Source organism: Salmo salar, chromosome 02, assembly GCF_965601325.2.
Source record: "Salmo salar chromosome 02, fSalSal1, whole genome shotgun sequence".
Lineage (NCBI taxonomy): Eukaryota > Metazoa > Chordata > Actinopteri > Salmoniformes > Salmonidae > Salmo > Salmo salar.
The window spans coordinates 11,041,742-11,063,864 of record NC_138292.1 but is presented as its reverse complement, the minus strand read 5'-3'; the positions used below and the strand labels follow the sequence as shown (position 1 = coordinate 11,063,864).

The 22,123-nt window shown below is 43.7% G+C and overlaps 1 long non-coding RNA gene across 1 annotated transcript; it reads left to right on the top strand.

Annotated features, from left to right (window-relative positions):
* Positions 1–2,479: 2,479 nt before the first annotated feature.
* Positions 2,480–21,457, top strand: LOC123727831 (uncharacterized). The gene is made up of 2 exons (XR_006759758.2): positions 2,480–3,178; positions 20,696–21,457. It is a non-coding gene; the product is annotated as an uncharacterized LOC123727831 (long non-coding RNA).
* Positions 21,458–22,123: the final 666 nt, after the last annotated feature.

Below are 22,123 nucleotides of genomic sequence, written 5' to 3'. Positions count from 1 at the left end.
AATAAATTGTCAGTAAGTCTTCACATTGAAGGGAATGTTTATAATGTGTCCTGCTCCAATCCACAAGTGGACCATGCTTAACATTCACATTTACGACAACAACTTTCGCAGAGATCATTCAGTAAGAGGGGTGTATGAAATGTGTTAAAACTGTGTCCACCTGGGAAACGTTTCACGGTTGTTTTTGGCATGGTCTTATAATCAACATAATCACGCTTCATCTTAAACCAACATACTCCTGAAATGCCTCCGAATATCGTATTTCTCTCGACCCAATGGGACTGAGGGTTATGAAAGACTAAATAATCATAATATTTATTATGTTTGTTTTGTAGTAATGAACGGACATTGTTGGAATAATGTATTATTCATATTATTATTATTATGAACAATATTATTATTATCCTATTTGTAAAATAAACCAGACTACTACTTTAATTATTATTGTATAGTAGTAGGCAAACTTTGCCGTTTATAATTGTGTGGCAATACTTTGTGCGTCACTAAAGCCTATAGTGTTGACATTTGCTAATATTACATGTGCCTGATGAATGAGGTTATTCCATGTTCCTGATGAAGGAGGTTATTCCATGTTCCTGATGAAGGAGGTTATTCCATGTTCCTGATGAATGAGGTTATTCCATGTTCCTGATGAAGGAGGTTATTCCATGTTCCTGATGAAGGAGGTTATTCCATGTTCCTGATGAATGAGGTTATTCCATGTTCCTGATGAAGGAGGTTATTCCATGTTCCTGATGAATGAGGTTATTCCATGTTCCTGATGAAGGAGGTTATTCCATGTTCCTGATGAAGGAGGTTATTCCATGTTCCTGATGAAGGAGGTTATTCCATGTTCCTGATGAATGAGGTTATTCCATGTTCCTGATGAAGGAGGTTATTCCATGTTCCTGATGAAGGAGGTTATTCCATGTTCCTGATGAAGGAGGTTATTCCATGTTCCTGATGAATGAGGTTATTCCATGTTCCTGATGAATGAGGTTATTCCATGTTCCTGATGAAGGAGGTTATTCCATGTTCCTGATAAATTAGGTTATTCCATGTTCTTGATGAATGAGGTTATTCCATGTTCCTGATAAATGAGGTTATTCCATGTTCCTGATAAATGAGGTTATTCCATTTTCCTGATAAATGAGGTTATTCAGTGTTCCTGATAAATTAGGTTATTCCATGTTCCTGATAAATGAGATTATTCCATTTCCTGACAAATTAGGTTATTCTACGTTCCTGATAAATGAGGTTATTCTATGTTCCTGATAAATGAGATTATTCAATTTCCTGACAAATTAGGTTATTCTACGTTCCTGATAAAGGAGGTTATTCCACGTTCCTGATAAATGAGGTTATTCTATGTTCCATGATAAAGGAGAATATTCTGTTTTCCTCATAAATGCGGTTATTCTGTTTTCCTGTTAAATTAGGTTATACCATGTTCCTGATAAATTAGGTTATTCCACGTTCCTGTTAATGAGATTATTCCATGTTCCTGATAAATTCGATTATTCTGTGTTCCTGATAAGTGAGGCTATTCCATGTTCCTGATAAATGAAGTTACTCCATTTCCTGATAAATGAGGTTATTCAGTCTTCCTGATAAATGAGGTTGCAATTCGACATGATTGATCAGTTGCGTGAACTTGCTTCTTTCTTTAATGAGAAATGGAGAATAGTTTTGCAAAAGCTGAAACATACTAAATTAATATAGACCTATTCAATTGTGATATATATATTGATATGCGATTCATAACACCTTAAATCATGATATTGAATATAGCCTAGTATGTAGCCTAGACGGTGTAGCAGGCCTATTGTAATTGACTGTCTGTATTATCTTAGGCTACTTCTAATCTATTCACAAACAGTCATGTTACTTTGCTAAATGTAATAGGCTACTGATGCGAGACAGAGTAAAATATTAAGCTTAAGTTAACAAATATTGTTGGCGTGTTTTATTTTCTGTCTGTGGCTTTCATATAAACATAAACTATTTAATAAGTCGAACTGATGAGCGCACGTTATTTCCCATATGGCGGGCTATAATAGCAAGCGTTTAGGCTAAAGCTCCTGCAAACCGCCTGTAAATCAAAGCACGTCCAATGAATTGATCCCCATATTCTTCACCGATTTCTTTGACGTGAACGGGTGTTGATTGATTATTAGCATTAGAATGTATTAAAGGCCATGTGCATCAGTTGTAGATGCTGTGTAAACATGTCCCTTTAAAGCAAATAACGCAGAATAACTGATTGTCAATCGTCGATCGCAGGCGTGTTCCCTCAGAATACATGTTCAATCAAAGTATTGCATAGCCTGCAATTACTGCCCCTGGACGCTTAATCTGTCCATCCGTTTGTTGAATCTGGTAAAGCATGTTGGACTCTTCAACCCTCCTGAAGTCGTTTCATTCAAAGCACGTGTCCGTTTGAAGGTGTGCAATTGGCTTGTGAGGCATGTATGGAATTCCCAGATGTCTATGAAATTCAAGGCGCCTTTGGTAGGCCCTGTAGGCTAGTGGGAGGTGGTGGAGTATACAGCCAGCATATGTGAAAGTGTCCTATACACAGCTTGTTTTTATGGACACAGTCACTGCAGAATCACAAGAAAAGTTCCAAAACGCAAAATAGAGTTATGTGCAAACTAAAAACCTGAATGCAAAAGATAAACCTAGTCCTTAGCCTACCTAAGAACACAACTTGCTTATATGAACATCCAAGCTGTTCCAGTTGACAAGCAAAATAGCTTAATTTTAAGTCAGAAAAACTCTCTCCAACTCAGAAATGTAATACAACTAAGAGCAAGTATACGTTCCTGTGTTTGCGGAGAGGAGTTGGCAACTGACACGATGCAGAGAGAGGCACCGAATGAAACCTATTTTGAACAGATGTTAGTATTTTACAAAAGTCACGTGAAATGAACAGATGTTCTTGTGGAACAGGGACTCGCCTTAGTTCGAGAGCATTCCTCGACAGAAAGGCTTCGAAATAAGATCGGAGAGAAGCAATAGCGTTCTATTCACAACAAAAAACGACTAAGCACATCGTGTGGGTGATAATAGATTACCACGGGCCTCACCTGCGATGGAACCTCGGCCTAGTCCCATAGGAAATCTAGCAAACTAAAATGGACGGTTCCAACCGCGCAGGAATTTGCTGGAGATGGGGGTAAGAGAATATAGCATTTTTTATATGTGCTGGGAGAAGGCCTACAGCAATCGACGTCATTGTTATTAACCAGTATTATGTAAGTTGTTTTGATAATGGCAGGATGCAATACCGTAGCCTAGTGGTTGTTGGAAAGACGCCAAATAACGTCTGATAGTTATTGAAACGCGCGTATCTATTGAGATATTGAATATAATATTGGCCAGGCCTGTGTGGAATTGAACCTTGGTACAAAAGGTTAGTCTGATATGGGCCTTCAATCCGACCTGCAGTGAGTTTCCTGCTCTTCGTTGACTGATAAACCTTAGCCAATACTTTGCAGAGTATCTTTTCTTAGAAAATCGGGATGCAAAACGCTACCTTTTTGTTAGAAAATGGGGATGTAAAATGTTCGATGACAAATATGTGGTTTTGAAAAGGACAAGAAAATAAAATCAATCATAAATCAATATAATATAGACTATTGTCTGTGTTGACCAATAACTGAATGTTTTCTATAAGGGTTGAAGTAATTGTGATGTTCCTAATAAGCAAATTATAGGCCTACCGAATGTATCATTTAAATGCAATGTAAGAATGAAATAACGTGTTTTTAAAAGAAAAATCTGAAATAATCCCTCATCCCTGTAGTCTCGGTTTATATCACTGGGTGCAAATATCTGCATCAGAAAATGAGTGTTGAATAAGTAACTGCATACATTGGTAACAGCTGTTCTTTATCTCCAGAATGCATTCCTTCCTTCGAGGATATATGGCATTCTGATACTATCTGTACTATTCTATATTCAGTTCATTCGTTTCTTAACAATTGGCCCATGGTAAATTACATAAAATAATATTTTGGCCTAAAATACATTTGATCAAATTGTTATTTATAATTATACACAATTTATTATAATGAATATTAGGATTGTTATTATTATTATCATTATTATTATTATTATTATTATTATATACTTGACACCCAAATGGGGCGAGTGGTGCCTGAGTTCTGGTATAGCAGGGGACTAGGTCAAGTGGACAGTTTAAAGAATGGCTGTGACATGCATGAGAACAGGTGGAATATAGACCTATTCTACCACAGGCCGCTTTCCTAATAGCACACAATCCTTTCATAAATAGCATAAACTACTATTCCAATGACGCTATTTTCAATGGCTAAATATGTACACTACCATTATAATTGTTGTGTAACATATAAACATTCTCAATGGCCAAGTCGTTCCGGGCCGCATCAAAACCTTCCGTGGTAAAGGCCTACTTGTATTTTTCCTTTCCTTTTTCTTTATGATTGTTATACCGTTCTGTTGTGAATGTTGTATTATATGTTTTCTATAATTTAATGAATAGTTAATGCAATAAGCATTGCTGTAACATGAAGTGAGTCGGTAGATGCAACTTGATCATAATATTGACAACCCACTGGGCACGCCACGTCATTTCATCGTGGACAGTGGGGTAATATTTGGTTGAGACGTTGATGAGATTACAACCTTTATTCACCCACTCAAAAATACACCCAAAAGTTAGTTGAATTTCCAATGTGTTGTCACTATGCTTTCAACCATCTAAACGTCCAAAATCATTTTAGGCCCAAGCCACCCCCTGTACCCGGACTTTAACTACTCCCCTCTGGGCGCAGGTATAGAGCACCCCTCAGCAGGAAAACACAACTAGACAATCATTTGTGCCAGGTGTGATATCCCTCCTAAATAGCTCGGGCTAATGTTCCTATCGACTCAGTAAGGCCAGCAGGCTAGTCTTTAAAAAAATAATATTGGTATGTAACTGTTATGAAAGTTTATTGTCAATTTTGTTTTGTATTTAAACGCCACTTTAAACGTGTACATGACAGTGCAACACCATTTCCCCATGGGGACAATAAAGTCAGTCAGGAAGTAAGGACGGACCACGAAGTTCCAATCGAAAACAGTGTCAGATGTTTTGGTTGAATTGTCAACCAAATGTCTATGCACTTAAAAATGTTTTAAACCACAGCAAAATTAAAATGGGAATTCAACGTCAAATATTTTGTTTATTTATTCAGCATTAATGTGTTATCACTGTGTTTAATTAATATATTAGCACAACCGAATGACCGAGTATAGTTACAGTAACCTCAATGTGGCCAAGGATGTGTTACTCATTTTAAGGTTGAATGTTACATTAGTTTGTAAAATAGCCTTAACTTAATATTACAAATGTAATATTGAATTGTCTTTGGTTGACAACGCAACCAGATATCAACATTTAAAGGCGATGTATCTAGTGCTTGGACAGTTCCATCTGAACCACTGGCGTCATCACATTCTTTAACTTGGATTTTTGGTTGAGTTAGAGAGGTGAATCCAACATACAGTGTAATTTGTTAACGTGTGGACAAATGAATATGCAATTTGTTGTATTTCAAAAGTGATATTGATTAGTCTTTGGTTGTCAACACAACCAAATATCAACATATGAGAAATGTACATTCTGCTTGGATAGTTTCATCTGGGCCATTGACTTAGTCTGGCTTTAATTACAGTTGTCTACAATTAATAATTAATATGTTGTATTCACGTCTCCATTTCATCCAAAAATCTAATTTAAAGAATAGGACTAAATCAAAGAAAATCAAACTTTAAATGCACTTTAAAAAGTTTGATTTGATTTAGGCCTATTCTTTAACTTAGATCTTGGTTAAAACCCTGGATGGGAGACCAAAGGGTAGCTGTAGATAGATACATCAATTCTCCACTAGGAGGTGCTGGCCAGAGGAGTTAAGTTGAACATCTGACGTTGTTTTAAAGGTACATGTTCATTACATATTTTATCCAAGGTTTGTCTATGTTGAAGTTTGTTTACCATGATGACATAGTCCTGTAGTTGAAATTTCACCCTTAAAACAACAGTTCATAACTTTTTTCAAATCCAACGTATTTTCCACATAGATTCCAAATCACAATACCTTGACAAATTACGTTGAAACAACATTGATTCAACCAGTTTGTGACCAGTGGGAAACTTCAATTTCCACTACACCCTCGCTGATTATTCAGCAATAATATGTAAAGTGATAATATGATTGAAAAATATGATTGATTGACGAATTTAACAATTTAGATTGCATGGAAATATCTGACAGAATACATTGCGATGACGAATACACTATGGATATATTGCAGGGCAATGGACTTGACAATATTTTGTTTGGTGGATTTAACTGTGGGCCACAGGTGCAGACAGCAGAGCTAAGACCTAGTGGCATCCCAACAGGAATCATGTGCAGACTGCAGCGCTAAGACCTAGTGGCATCCCAATTAGAAACATGTGCAGACTGCAGAGCTAAGACCTAGTGGCATCCCGATAAGAAACAGGTGCAGACTGCAGAGCTAAGACCTAGTGGCATCCCAATTAGAAACATGTGCAGACTGCAGAGCTAAGACCTAGTGGCATCCCAATAGGAAACATGTGCAGACTGCAGAGCTAAGACCTAGTGGCATCCCGATAAGAAACAGGTGCAGACTGCAGAGCTAAGACCTAGTGGCATCCCGATAGGAAACATGTGCAGACTGCAGAGCTAAGACCTAGTGGCATCCCGATAGGAAACATGTGCAGACTGCAGAGCTAAGACCTAGTGGCATCCCGATAGGAAACATGTGCAGACTGCAGAGCTAAGACCTAGTGGCATCCCGATAGGAAACATGTGCAGACTGCAGAGCTAAGACCTAGTGGCATCCCGATAGGAAACATGTGCAGACTGCAGAGCTAAGACCTAGTGGCATCCCAATTAGAAACATGTGCAGACTGCAGAGCTAAGACCTAGTGGCATCCCAATAGGAAACATGTGCAGACTGCAGAGCTAAGACCTAGTGGCATCCCAATAAGAAACAGGTGCAGACTGCAGAGCTAAGACCTAGTGGCATCCCAATTAGAAACATGTGCAGACTGCAGAGCTAAGACCTAGTGGCATCCCAACAGGAAACATGTGCAGACTGCAGAGCTAAGACCTAGTGGCATCCCAATAGGAAACATGTGCAGACTGCAGAGCTAAGACCTAGTGGGATCCCGATAAGAAACAGGTGCAGACTGCAGAGCTAAGACCTAGTGGCATCCCAATAGGAAACAGGTGCAGACTGCAAAGCACTCCAACTATGTGAGGATTCAACAAAGGAGCGGTGCAGGCCAGACCAGGGCTGGAGATACGATCAAAGATACAGTATTTCAATCCAGACAAGGCTTTGGTAGACAGGAGACCAACACACACACACACACACACACACACACACACACACACACACACACACACACACACACACACACACACACACACACACACACACACACACACACACAACACACACACACACACACACACACACACACACACACACACACACACACACACACACACACACACACACACACACACACACACCCTGAGGTTGTAAGTCTGCTGATTGTTTGAATACTGAAAATCTATGAATAATTAATGAACGAAACCCCTCATATTCAGTCCAGATGTGCTGATCTACAAGATAAATATCTAAAATTGCAACAATTAATTTGGTGTTGTCCACATATAGTTGCTATACACCAGCTTACATTGACACATCCTCCAGTGTCAGAGAGATCACCTCAGGGTCTCTGAAAAAGAAAGGACCAGTCCCATTGGTGCCTGAACTCTTAGCTGTATATTATGGAAGGTAAGACAGAGACACAAAGCTAAAAGGCTGGCCATAATTATTATTACAGACAAAGTGAGACTCATCCAGCAGAAATGAAGAGTAAGGCCCCTGGCTGCATCCCAAATGGAACCCTGTTGCCTATATAGTGCACCCCTTTTACCTATGGGTCCTGGTCAAAAGTATTGCACTATATAGGGAATAGAGGGCCATTTGAGACTCACACCATATCCCCTGTAGCTCGGTACTGTTCTAGAATGTAAGGGGAGGGCTTGTTGAATCTGTTTAGCTTTGCTGTTGTCGGAACAGTGTGGATGCGTGCCAAATGTCTCCCTATTGGCGTTATAGTGTATTATTTTTGACCTGGTTAAAAGTTGTGCACGATATAGGGAATAGTGTTCCATTTGAGACTCAACCTCTAGCTGCCTTGTGCTTTACAGTGAAAAACCCTGAGAGCTGTGTGGCAAGGCAAGATGTCTATGAGGTTTACTAAGTGAAATAAGCTCTGACATGGCATGAGTTGTTTCTGTATTTATTCACTTACTTACATGCATTTACCAGGTAAGGTGTTTGAAAACATGTAGTTTTCAAATCAAAGTTTATTTGTCACGTGCGCTGAACACAACAGGTGTAGACCTTACAGTGAAATGCTTACTTACAGGCTCTAACCAATAATGCAAAAAAGGTATTAGGTGAACAATAGGTAGGTAAAGAAATAAAACAACAGTAAAAAGACAGGCTATATACAGTAGCGAGGCTATAAAAGTAGCAAGGCTACATACAGACACCGGTGATTGAGGTAGTATGTATATGTAGATATGGTTGAAGTGACTATGCATATATGATGAACAGAGAGTAGCAGTAGCGTAAAAGAGGGGTTGGCGGGTGGTGGGTGGCGGGACACAATGCAGCTAGCCTGGTTAGCCAATGTGCGGGAGCACTGGTTGGTCAGCCCAATTGAGGTAGTATGTACATGAATGTATAGTTAAAGTGACTATGCACATATGATAAACAGAGAGTAGCAGCAGCGTAAAAAGAGGGTTGGGGGGGGGGGGGGGGCACACAATGCAAATAGTCCGGGTAGCCATTTGATTACCTGTTCAGGAGTCTTATGGCTTGGGGGTAAAAACTGTTGAGAAGCCTTTTTGTCCTAGACTTGGCACTCCGGTACCGCTTGCCATGCGGTAGTAGAGAGAACAGTCTATGACTGGGGTGGCTGGGGTCTTTGACGATTTTTAGGGCCTTCCTCTGACACCGCCTGGTGTAGAGGTCCTGGATGGCAGGCAGCTTAGCCCCAGTGATGTACTAGGCCGTACGCACTACCCTCTGTAGTGCCTTGCAGTCAGAGGCCGAGCAGTTGCCGTACCAGGCAGTGATGCAACCAGTCAGGATGCTCTCGATGTTGCAGCTGTAGAACCTTTTGAGGATCTCAGGACCCATGCCAAATATTTTTAGTTTCCTGAGGGTGAATAGGCTTTGTCGTGCCCTCTTCACGATTGTCTTGGTGTGTTTGGACCATTCTAGTTTGTTGTTGATGTGGACACCAAAGGAACTTGAAGCTCTCAACCTGCTCCACTGCAGCCCCGTCGATGAGAATAGGGGCGTGCTCGGTCCTCCTTTTCCTGTAGTTCACAATAATCTCCTTAGTCTTGGTTACGTTGAGGGATAGGTTGTTATTCTGGCACCACCCGGCCAGGTCTCTGACTTCCTCCCTATAGGCTGTCACATCATTGTCAGTGATCAGGCCTACGTCGTCTGCAAACTTAATGATGGTGTTGGAGTCGTGCCTGGCCATTCAGTTGTGGGTGAACATGGAGTACAGGAGGGGACTGAGCACGCACCCCTGAGGAGCTCCAGTGTTGAGGATCAACGTGGCAGATGTGTTGCTACCTACCCTCACCACCTGGGGGCGGCCCGTCAGGAAGTCCAGGATCCAGTTGCAGAGGGAGGTGTTTAGTCCCAGGATCCTTAGCTTAGTGATGAGCTTTGAGGGTATTATGGTGTTGAACGCTGAGCTGTAGTCAATGAAGAGTGCCATGAGTGATGAGCGACATGAGTTACAACAACTTGGGGAGGAGGATAGGACAGTGATTGAATGAGCCCATTGGAAGCTGGAAATGAGTAGAGTTGCACATCCACAGTACACTAAATGTACGATTTCAGCACTGAGACTAAATCTTATATCTTTATTGTTTCATTCAACTGGAGAATGTTTGAAAGTAGTAGTCATTTTGATAAGAAGGCGTATTCAGGAAAGCAGTGCTGTACAATACTACAGATGGGGATGACTGAACCTTTCCATTCCTGAAGAGATGGACAAAGTAATGCCTGACTGGATGACCAATGAAAAATCTATTCTGTCTTTTCCTCCAAGGCCTTTTCATGTTTGATTTACAGATCTCAGATCATTGTTTCAGTGTAACTGAAACCATATTGAGTCAGTTCCAAATGGCCCCATATTACCATATACTGCAGTGCACTACTTTTGACCAGGGCTCATAGTGCTCGTGTCAAAAGTAGTGCACTATGTAGGGAATTGGGTGTAATTTATTGACCGAGCTCCCATATCATCTCAGCCTTGGAGGAAAGCTTGTTTTCATTAGGATTGCCCTTGGATTTGTGAATCGATGTATAGCTGGGGAGGGAGAGCTGCTTTTCTCTCAGGTGGGTTGGTGAGAGAGTTAATCAAAAGGGGATCATGGCGCTCTCCCAGAAGCTTGGCTGGTGCCTAATTGTGAATTCTGACAAGCAAAAGGTGTGATGGGTTTGCACTCAAATCCATGTCGCATGAAGCTTACTTCATTTTTTAAATTATTTTTCACTGCATCAGAAATAGCGTACATGGACATTTTGGCTTTGCAGCCTTCATCAGTGTGAAGAGAGAAAATGAAACAGAGACCAGTTAGACTTGTCTTTTTATAAGTCATATGTCCTTACAATTCAATCAAAGAATACAGAAATATTTAGAGAAATGTTCCAGAAATAGATGATCAAATTAGGCTTTTTGAGGAAAAGTCAACAGAGATACGCCTTTTATATGACTTTCAGGTAGGTCTCAAATAACCAATACAATCTAGTTTGGCAGTCGATGTATAAAGTTATGGTAAATTAAATACTTTCTTGCTACACTTTGCATTGGTTAGTTTAATGAGCTATGTTGAGAGAGAATTGACTAAAGAAAGATTTGCATACTTAATTTGCTTGTCAGAGGAAAGGCCAATTCATTTGGCCCCTCATTTGAATCTGAAGGCACACAGTATGTTTGAGTTGGCAAATGACAGATTCCAGCTCAACAATTCACTAAGAATAAAACGTCTGAATAAAATCATAACAGGTCAGTGTTTCATCACAATGAATGGTACATTGGTAATCCAAAGTGACTGAGTAATTGAAACGTGGCATCAGATTGCGTCCAGAGCCCTGAGTTCTCCCTTCATAGCTGTCCAGAGAACAGGCTAAATGACTGGTTCACCACTGCACCTTGTGTTTACGCTAGCTGTGTGCGCCGTGTGCCACCCAGGCTGCAGACAAGACACGGATCAGGGTGCTTTCTGGGGAATACACAATGATGTCACAGACAGGAAATGGCTGGGAATGACTTGGCACCTTGAGGTAGCTGGCTCGTCCCCCATTGGCTCAGAGGCCATCCTGGAATAATAAACAAGCAATCAGGAGGCAGCACGAGAGTACACAATGGCACTGCAGACGTTCATGGATGATAAATGCTGATTTTTCATTTAAGGGGGATGATTATTTGTGTTCTCCGGTTGTCCGTAACTACAGGGCCCCTCATAGGAGGCATAAACACACATATGAAGGGAAAAGCGGTTTCAGCCCCAAACACAATGATTTAAAATGTTCCTGTTTATGTCCAATCATGATTAATATAGGCTGCTATATATTTAACCAGAGTTACAGTTTTGAGAGCGTAGCAGAAATCTTATTTTCTGAGGAAGCAGAGAGAAACACCTCCTTGGTAAATGTAAACTGTTTGGCTCTCAAAACTGTTTCAGTCTTTTGGCTGTGTTATCATACCACCTTCACATCCAGCCAGGCTCCGCACAAGGCCCCTAGTCCTACAACACATTTGGCTATGGTTTGAATCATGTTTCCAATGCATTTGTCGTCAAATCAGATCATGTCACATGTGCACTATATTTTAAGAATTTAAAGGAAGTCACCTTAGGGAAATGGAAAGGGGGATACCTACTCAGTTGTACAACTGAATGCCTTCAACTGAAATGTGTCTTCCGCATTTAACCCAACTCCTCTGAATCAGAGAGGTGCGGGGGGCTGCCTTAATCGACATCCACGTCTTCGGCGCCCGGGGAACAGTGGGTTAACTGCCTTGCTCAGTGGCAGAACAACAGATTTTTACCTTTAACATGGGCCTGTGATGTATCTTACTGAACAAGTGCCTCAGGGTCGGCCATTAGAATGTCAAATGGGGTGCCTACCGTACAGGAATATTAGTTTGTTAATGAGGTAGTTTCAACCGTACAGTAATATTAGTTTGTTAGTGAGGTAGTTTCTTCCATACAGTAATATTAGTTTGTTAGTGAGGTAGTTTCTTCCATACAGTAATATTAGTTTGTTAGTGAGGTAGTTTCTTCCATACAGTAATATTAGTTTGTTAGTGAGGTAGTTTCTTCCATACAGTAATATTAGTTTGTTAGTGAGGTAGTTTCTACCACACAGTAATATTAGTTTGTTAGTGTCACGACTTCCGCCGAAGTTGGTGCCTCTCCTTGTTCGGGCGGCGTTCGGCGGTCGACGTCACCGGCTTTCTAGCCTCCACCGATCTACATTTCTTTTTCCATTTGTTTTGTCTGTATTGTACAGACCTGGTTCCCATTTCGTTTTAATTATTTCCCTATTTAGCCCTCTGGAGCCATCATGGTTTTGTGCGTGTTTATTGTTGTCAGTTGTTTCATTTATGTGATTCTGGATTTTCGTTCTCCTTGTTGGAGGATTATTTTTGAGTAAAGTTACTATTATTACTCATCTCTGTGTCCTGCGCCTGACTCCGCCTTACCCACATCACCTAGACTCTGACAAAAACACGCACCTTCAATGGAGTCAGCAGGTGCACACAGCCCTCCTCTACCTATGGAGGAGCGCGTCCAGCAGCACGCGACTATGTTGCAAAGTCTCGGCACAGCCATGGATTGCGTGCTGCAAACCATGGAGCGATGGGAGAGACGGGGTTTACCAGCAATAGCATCATCATCACCCCAGCTCCCACAACAACCCACACCGCTGTCCACCCCTCCTTCATCTGGATCCAGTGGGATCCGGCTCGCGCTCCCGAGGGTATACGATGGAACGGCTACTCCAGCTTGGGCTCTACCTGGCAACCGTTCACCCAGCTCCTCCGGGACACGAGAGTGTAAACGCCCTCATCTCCTGTCTGACTGGTAGAGCACTGAAATGGGCCAACGTAGCCTGGGGAAGGGAAGGACCGACGTTGGACAATTATGAGGATTTTACCCGCCGCTTCCGGGTGGTTTTCGATCATCCACCTGAAGGGAGAGCGGCGGGGGAACGCTTGTATCATCTCAAACAGGGGATGAGGAGCGCACAAGACTTCGCTCTGGACTTTCGAACTCTGGCTGCCGGCGCGGGATGGAATGAGCGGGCCCTGATTGACCACTACAGGTGTGGTCTACGCGAGGACGTTCGTAGGAAGCTAGCCTGCAGGGACACCAACCTTACCTTTGACCAGCTGGTGGACCTATCCATCAGACTGGATAACCTTTTGGCCTCCTGCGGACGTCCGGATCGGGGTTCGTCAGTTCCATCTCCCAGCACCTCAGATCCGACGCCGATGGAGCTAGGAGGTGCTGCTATGAGGGGGACCGGAGGGGGGAGGGGGCACTCCCTGCACCACCTGTGGCCGCAGAGGGCACACTGCTGGTCGGTGCTGGGGAGGTTCTCCATGGAGTCGAGGCAGCAGGCAGGGCACTGGTGGATCATCCCAGGTGAGTAGGCACCCGACTCACCCAGAGCTTCCTGTTTCGCACACGTGTGTATGTGTAGAATTTCCTGAGTTTTCCCCGCATTCCCAGTATAAGGTGCTAGTAGATTCAGGTGCAGCTGGGAACTTTATTGATCGTTCATTTGCAATTAGATTAGGGATCCCTATTGATGTGCCCTTCCCTGAACATGCCTTAGATAGTCGTCCTTTAGGGTCAGGACTGATCAGGGAGGTCACAGCTCCACTATGTATGATAACGCAGGGGGATCATAAGGAGAGAATTAGTCTCTTTCTGATCGATTCACCTGCGTTTCCTGTGGTTGGCCAATCATGACCCCACTATTTCGTAGAAACAGGGGGCTCTCAAGGGATGGTCACGTCAGTGCTAAGTGTGTAGGTGTTTCCATAGGTGCAACTACGGTGGAGAATCCAAACCAGGTCTCCACCATGCACATCCCCCCTGAATATGCCGATTTGGCTCTCGCCTTCTGTAAAAAGAATGCGACTCAATTACCACCCCATCGACGGGGGGATTGTGCGATAAATCTCAGGGTAGACGCAGCACTTCCCAGGAGTCATGTGTATCCTTTGTCACAGGAGGAGGCGGCGGCTATGGAAACATATGTCTCCAAATCTCTGGGACAGGGATACATTCGGCCTTCCACTTCACCTGCCTCCTCGAGTTTGTTTTTTGTGAAGAAGAAGGATGGAGGTTTACGCCCGTGTATTGACTATCGAGGTATAAATCAGATCACAGTGAAGTACAGTTACCCGCTGCCTCTCATAACCAGTGTGACAGAGTCATTGCACGGGGCGCGCTTCTTCACAAAATTGAATCTCAGGAGCGCGTACAACCTGGTGCGTATCCGGGAGGGGGATGAGTGGAAGACGGCATTTAGTACCACCTCTGGGCACTATGAGTACCTTGTCATGCCGTACGGGTTGATGAATGCTCCATCAGTCTTTCAATCCTTTGTAGATGAGATTTTCTGGGACCTGCACGGGCAGGGTGTAGTGGTGTATATTGACGACATTCTAATATACTCCGCTACACGTGCCGAGCATGTGTCCCTGGTGCGCAAGGTGCTTGGTCGACTGTTGGAGCATGACCTGTACATCAAGGCTGAGAAATGTCTGTTCTTCCAACAGTCGGTCTCCTTCCTAGGGTACCGCCTGTCCGTGACAGGGGTGGAGATGGAGAAGGACCACATTTCAGCCGTGCGTAATTGGCCAACTCCCACCACGGTAAAGGAGGTGCAGCAGTTTTTAGAGTTTGCCAACTACTACCGGAGGTTTATCCGGGGCTTTGGTCAGGTAGCGGCTCCCATTACCTCTTTGCTAAAGGGGGGACCGGTGCGACTGCAGTGGTCAGCTGGGGCGGACAGGGCTTTTGGTCACCTGAAGGCTCTGTTTACCTCGGCTCCCGTGCTGGCTCATCCTGATCCCTCTTTGGCATTTATAGGTGAGGTGGACGTGTCCGAGGCTGGGATAGGAGCTGTGCTGTCTCAGCGCCAGGGTACGCCACCAAAGCTCCGCCCCTGTGCTTTTTTTCCGAAGAAGCTCAGCCCGGCGGAGCGAAACTATGATGTGGGTGATCAGGAACTGTTGGCTGTTGTCAGGGCTCTGAAGGCGTGGAGGCATTGGCTTGAGGGGGCTAAACACCCTTTCCTCATTTGGACTGACCACCGCAATCTGGAGTACATCTGGGCGGCGAGGAGACTGAACCCTCGTCAGGCAAGGTGGGCCATGTTTTTCACCCCTTTTGTTTTCACCCTTTCCTACAGACCAGGTTCCCAGAACGCTAAGGCAGATGCACTGTCCCGGATGTATGACACAGAGGAGCGGTCCACGGATCCCACTCCCATACTTCCGGCTTCATGCCTGGTGGCACCAGTGGTATGGGAGGTGGTCACGGACATCGAGTGGGCGTTACGTACAGAGCCCACTACCAACCAGTGTCCAGTTGGGCGTCTGTACGTTCCGTCTGATGTCCGCGATCGTTTGATCTGTTGGGTTCACATGTCACCCTCGTCTGGTCATCCTGGCATCGGTCAGACAGTGCGCTGTCTTAGTGGGAAGTACTGGTGGCCCACTTTAGCTAAGGACGTGAGGGTTTATGTTTCCTCCTGCTCGGTGTGCGCCCAGTGCAAGGCAGCTAGACACCTGCCCAAAGGGAAATTACAACCCCTACCCATTCCACAACGGCCGTGGTCACACCTATCGGGGGATTTCATGACGTATCTTCCTCCGTCACAGTGAAACACCACAATCCTGGTTGTTTTGGATCGGTTTTCTAAGTCCTGCCGTCTCCTTCCTTTGCCCGGTCTCCCTACGGCTTTACAGACTGCGGAGGCCCTGTTCACCCACGTCTTCCGGCACTACGGGGTGCCTGAGGATATAGTTTCTGATCGGGGTCCCCGGTTCACGTCTAGGGTCTGGAGGGTGTTTATGGAACACCTGGGGGTCTCGGTCAGCCTCACCTCAGGTTTTCACCCCGAGAGTAAAGGGCAGGTGGAGAGAGTTAACCAGGATGTGGGTAGGTTTCTGCAGTCCTATTGCCAGGACCGGCCGGGGGAGTGGGCGGCTTTCATCCCCTGGGCAGAGATGGCCCAAAACTCCCTCTGCCACTCCTCCACTAACCTATCTCCTTTTCAATGTGTTCTGGGTTATCAGCCGGTCCTGGCACCGTTCCATCAGAGCCAGATTGAAGCACCTGCGGTTGACGAATGGTTTCCGCGCTCGGAAGAAACATGGGACACTGCTCATGTGTGCCTGCAACGGGCCATCAAGCGGCAGAAGGCGAGCGCCAACCACCACCGCAGATAGGCCCCGGTGTATGCACCGGGGAATCAGGTCTGGCTCTCGACCCGAAACCTACCCCTTCGCCTGCCCTGCCGGAAGCTGGGTCCGCGGTTTGTGGGGCCATTCAAAGTCCTGAGGAGACTGAACAAGGTTTGTTATAGGTTACAGCTCCCCCTGATTACCGTATTAACCCCTCGTTCCATGTGTCTCTCCTCAGGCCAGTGGTGGCTGGCCCGCTCCAGCAGTCTGAGGTGCGGGAGGTTCCTCCACCCCCTCTGGACATCGGGGGGGCCCCAGCGTATACTGTGCGAGCCATTATGGACTCAAGCCGTCGGGCGAGGGGCCTTCAGTACCTCGTGGAGTGGGAGGGGTACGGTCCGGAGGAGAGATGCTGGGTGCCGGTGGAGGACATCCTGGATCCTTCCTTACTGCAGGAATTTCAACGTCTCCTCCCAGATCGTCCTGCGCCTCGTCCTCTGGGTCGTCCCCGATGCCGGTGTCAGCTCGCTGCTGGAGCCGCGCGTCAAGGGGGGTACTGTCATGACTTCCGCCGAAGTTGGTGCCTCTCCTTGTTCGGGTGGCGTTCGGCGGTCGACGTCACCGGCTTTCTAGCCTCCATCGATCTACATTTATTTTTCCATTTGTTTTGTCTGTATTGTACACACCTGGTTCCCATTTAGTTTCAATTATTTCCCTATTTAACCCTCTGGAGCCATCATGGTTTTGTGCGTGTTTATTGTTGTCAGTTGTCTCATTTATGTGATTCTGGATTATCGTTCTCCTTGTTGGAGGATTATTTTTGAGTAAAGTTACTATTATTACTCATCTCTGTGTCCTGCGCCTGACTCCGCCTTACCCACATCACCTAGACTCTGACAGTTAGTGAGGTAGTTTCTACAGTACAGTAATATTAGTTTGTTAGTGAGGTAGGTTCAACCATACAGTAATATTAGTTTGTTAGTGAGGTAGGTAGTTTCTACCGTACAGTAATATTAGTTTGTTAGTGAGGTAGTTTCTATCGTACAGTAGTATTAGTTTGTTAGTGAGGTAGTTCCTACCATACAGTAATATTAGTTTGGCATTGAGGTAGTTTTTATCGTACAGTAGTATTAGTTTATCAGTCAGGTAGTTTCTACCGTACAGTAGTATTCGTTTGTTAGTGAGGTAGTTTCTACTGTAAATTAGTATTCGTTTGTTAGTGAGGTAGTTTCAATCTTACAGTAGTATTAGTTTGTTAGTGAGGTAGTTTCAATCGTACAGTAATATTAGTTTGTTAGTGAGGTAGCTTCTACCGTAGAGTAATATCAGTTTGTTGGCGAGGTAGTTTCTACCGTATAGTAATATTAGTTTCCTGGCCAGCTCTCTTCCTGTCCTGCTATAGCCCTGTTCTGGCCCCCTCTCTTCCTGTCCTGCTTTAGCCCGGCCCTGTCCTGGCCTGGGGGTATTAGCTAGTGTAATGACAGCGGCCATGGCCCCCCTATCCCTTAGGTTCCGCTCTCTCTCTCTTTCTCTCCCCGGGTGCTAATCCCCCTGCCTTCATTAACCTGCCGGCCCAGCGTCCCCCACAACACAGCACACAGTGATACTCATGTCACCCTGATAACTGATGTGTTGTTACAGCATTACAATGATCTCCTTCTTCCGTCCTCCTAACATGTCAGGGAACTTTAATTGCGAGCTAATTTGGAACCAATCTCAACAAATGGGGGAGTATTAGAGGAAGCAGAGAAAATTGAGGCAGGCATGAGCTGAGCTGCGGCATCTTGATCTTATGCAGAGGCTTGTTTGAGAGTTATAAACGCAAGGACGTTGTTTGAGTGATGATGGAAAATAGTCAATGGTATGTTTTTTATTTTATTTATTTAACCAGGCAAGTCAGTTAAGATAAAATTCTCATTTACAATGATGGCCTACCCCAGCCAAACCCTAACCCGGACGACGCTGGGCCAATTGTGCTCCGCTCTATGGGACTCCCAATAACAGGCAGTTGTGATACAGCCTGGAATCGAACCAGGGTCTGTGGTGATGCCTCTAGCACTTAGAAGCAGTGCATTAAAAAAACGCCTGAAGGTACCACGTTCATCTGTACAAACAATAGTATGCAAGTATAAACACCATGGGACCACACAGCCGTCATACCGCTCAGGAAGGAGATGCGTTCTGTCTCCTAGAGATGAATGTACTTTGGTGCGAAAAGTGCAAATCAATCCCAGAACAACAGCAAAGGACCTTGTGAAGATGCTGGAGGAAACAGGTACAAAAGTATCTATATACACAGTACAACAAGTCCTATATCAACATAACCTGAAAGGCCGCTCAGCAAGGAAGAAGCCACTGCTCCAAAACCGCCATAAAAAAACAGACTACGGTTTGCAACTGCACATGGGGACAAAGATCTTACTTTTTGGAGAAATGTCCACTGGTTTGATGAAACAAAAATAGAACTGTTTGGCCATAATGACCATCGTTTTGGAGGAAAAAGGGGGAGGCTTACAAGCTGAAGAACACCATCCCAACCGTGAAGCACGGGGGTGGCAGCATCATGTTGTGGGGGTGCTTTGCTGCAGGAGGGACTGGTGCACTTCATAAAATAGATGGCATCATGAGGGAGGAACATTATGTGGATATATTGAAGCAACATCTCAAGACATTGGTCAGGAAGTTAAAGCTTGGTCGCAAATGGGTCTTCCAAATGGACAATGATCCCAAGCATACTTCCAAAGTTGTGGAAAAATGGCTTAAGGACAATAAAGTCAAGGTATTGGAGTGGCCATCACAAAGCCCTGACCTCAATCCCATAGAAATTTGTGGGCAGAACTGAAAAAGCGTGTGTGAGCAAGGAGGCCTACAAACCTGACTCAGTTACACCAGCTCTGTCAGGAGGAATGGGCCAAAATTCACCCAATTTATTGTGGGACGCTTGTGGAAGGCTACCCGAAAAGTTTGACCTGAGTTAAACAATTTAAAGGCAATGCTACCAAATACTAATTGAGTGTATGTAAACTTCTGACCCACTGGGAATGTGATGAAAGAAATAAAAGCTGAAATAAATCATTATCTCTACTATTATTCTGACATTTCACATTCTTAAAATAAAGTGGTGATCCTAACTGACCTAAGACAGGGAATTTTTACTTGGATTAAATGTCAGGAATTGTGAAAAATTGAGTTTAAATGTATTTGGCTAAGGTGTATGTAAACTTCCGACTTCAAATGTATGTATGTATGTATGTATGTATGTGTGTGTGTGTGTGTGTGTGTGTGTGTGTGTGTGTGTGTGTGTGTGTGTGTGTGTGTGTGTGTGTGTGTGTGTGTGTGTGTGTGTGTGTGTGTGTGTGTGTGTGTGTGTATGTATGTACAGTTGAAGTCGAAGTCCACAACTTTGGAAGTCTGCTTGGGGTCATTGTTCATTTGGAAGACCCATTTGCAAAAAAAGAATTCTGAGGTCTTGGCTGATTTCTTTTGATTTTCCCATGATGTCAAGCAAAGAGGCACTGAGTTTGGAGGTAGGCCTTGAAATACATCCACAGGTACACCTCCAATTTACTCAAATGATGTCAATTAGCCTATCAGAAGCTTCTAAAGCCATGACATCATTTTCTGGAATTTTCCAGGCTGTTTAAAGGCACAGTCAACTTAGTGTATGTAAACTTCTGACCCACTGGAATTGTGATACAGTGAATTATAAGTGAAATAATCTGTCTGTAAACAATTATTGGTAAAATTACTTGTGTCATGCACAAAGTAGATGTCCTAAACGACTTGCCAAAACTATAGTTTATTAACAAGAGTTTTAATGACTTCAACTGTATGTATGTATGTATATATATATATATATATATATATATATATATATATATATATATATATATATATATATATATATATATATATATATATATTTGCAAAAAAATTGGGGATTGGAAGTGTCTTCCAGTGTAGTTCTTACCATTATTTTTGGGGGGACGTTTTAGCTTTTGTTCTTTGTTTTGAGTGGTCGTTAGGGCGACAAGCCAGGCTTTAGTGTTCTAGTATCTATGAGTCACCAGCATCTCTGTCCTCATTTCCCAGCAGGGGCGTTTGTGAAGCAGGTCGTCAACAGGCTGACTCATCACACATGGCCCCAGAACCGTGTCCCTCTGCCAAGATGACACTGCACAGGATATAGTCCTCATCATCTGCCACCTGGTCAGGTGACCCTGACAACAACAACAACAACAACAACAAGAAACAAACAACAGTTGATTGGATGGTGTAAGAGCTATGATCCTGACTGCAAGTTTCCATTGAGGTCCGACTGAATCTACCAATGGATGTCCTGGTGTATCTGCTTCTGGACTAAACAGGGCTGGAGAGGACCACAGTTCCTCACAACAAATAGGCCCACATCAATGAACTTCTCCAGATGAGACCGTGTGGAATACTGATGTGATACTCATACATGCAAAATGATACTACATGATAGAATAGCATGGAGAACTTTATGACACAAACAACAGTCATACTGAAGCTAACATGGACAAGTTTGCAATGATGCAATATTTAGGAATTGATATCCACAAAATAATGGGTGGATGATCACTAGTTACAAAAGTGAAATTGCACACACTTTCTTTTTAGGAGTATATTTATAGATGTTATGTTTTACAAGTATTTTTTTGATTATGGTGTAGTTTGTAAATACCCATTTTTGCTTTTCTTGTATTTATTTAGAGAAAATGTATGTTGGCACATTTTATTGCAAATATTAATGTTTGGTGCTTGATGAGAAGTTATCTTCAAAAAGTTTTGTAACAAGATTTGGTTTTACAATATTAAAGACATTGAAGGCTGTTTTAACTACTGAACATCTATGTACGATGACCCGATAACTGTATCATCTATATTAGATTGAAATGTTTGTGAAACTAATCCGGGGGGTCACAGAAGTTGAGAGTTGAAAGTGTTCAGTCTCGTTAAACAACCCAAAACCTCTTAGACATAATACCACAGTGTCATGTGTCTGTACCCTGATCCCTGCAGGAAACCCATCTGCCTCTCAAATGGCACCCTATTCCCTTTATAGTGCACTACATACCTTTTCCCTATGTAGTGGCCCATAGGGTTCCGGTCAAAATAGTGTACTATATAGGGAATAGGGTGCCATTTGGGACGCTGACCCGTTACGAGGACCCTGGTATCTCCCTGCTTTAACGTTGCAGGACGACATAAAGCTTGACTTATCTCCCTCGCCAATCACCGTGTCACCAGGGTGCTGGCTCCGTCCTGCTGGAGGGAACAGCCTTGCTGTTTGTAAACCTGTGTGATAAATCAAGTTCAAAGCAGAGGGTTGCACGCTGACAGATATCACCTTACACCCTAACAGTTATCACCTTACACCCTGACAGATCTCACCTTACACCCTGACAGATATCACCTTACACCCTGGCCCAGTTCACTTTCAATCTCACTTGTTCAGTTGTCTTATTATTACATCTTGGCTGTTTGCGTTTGCTAGTC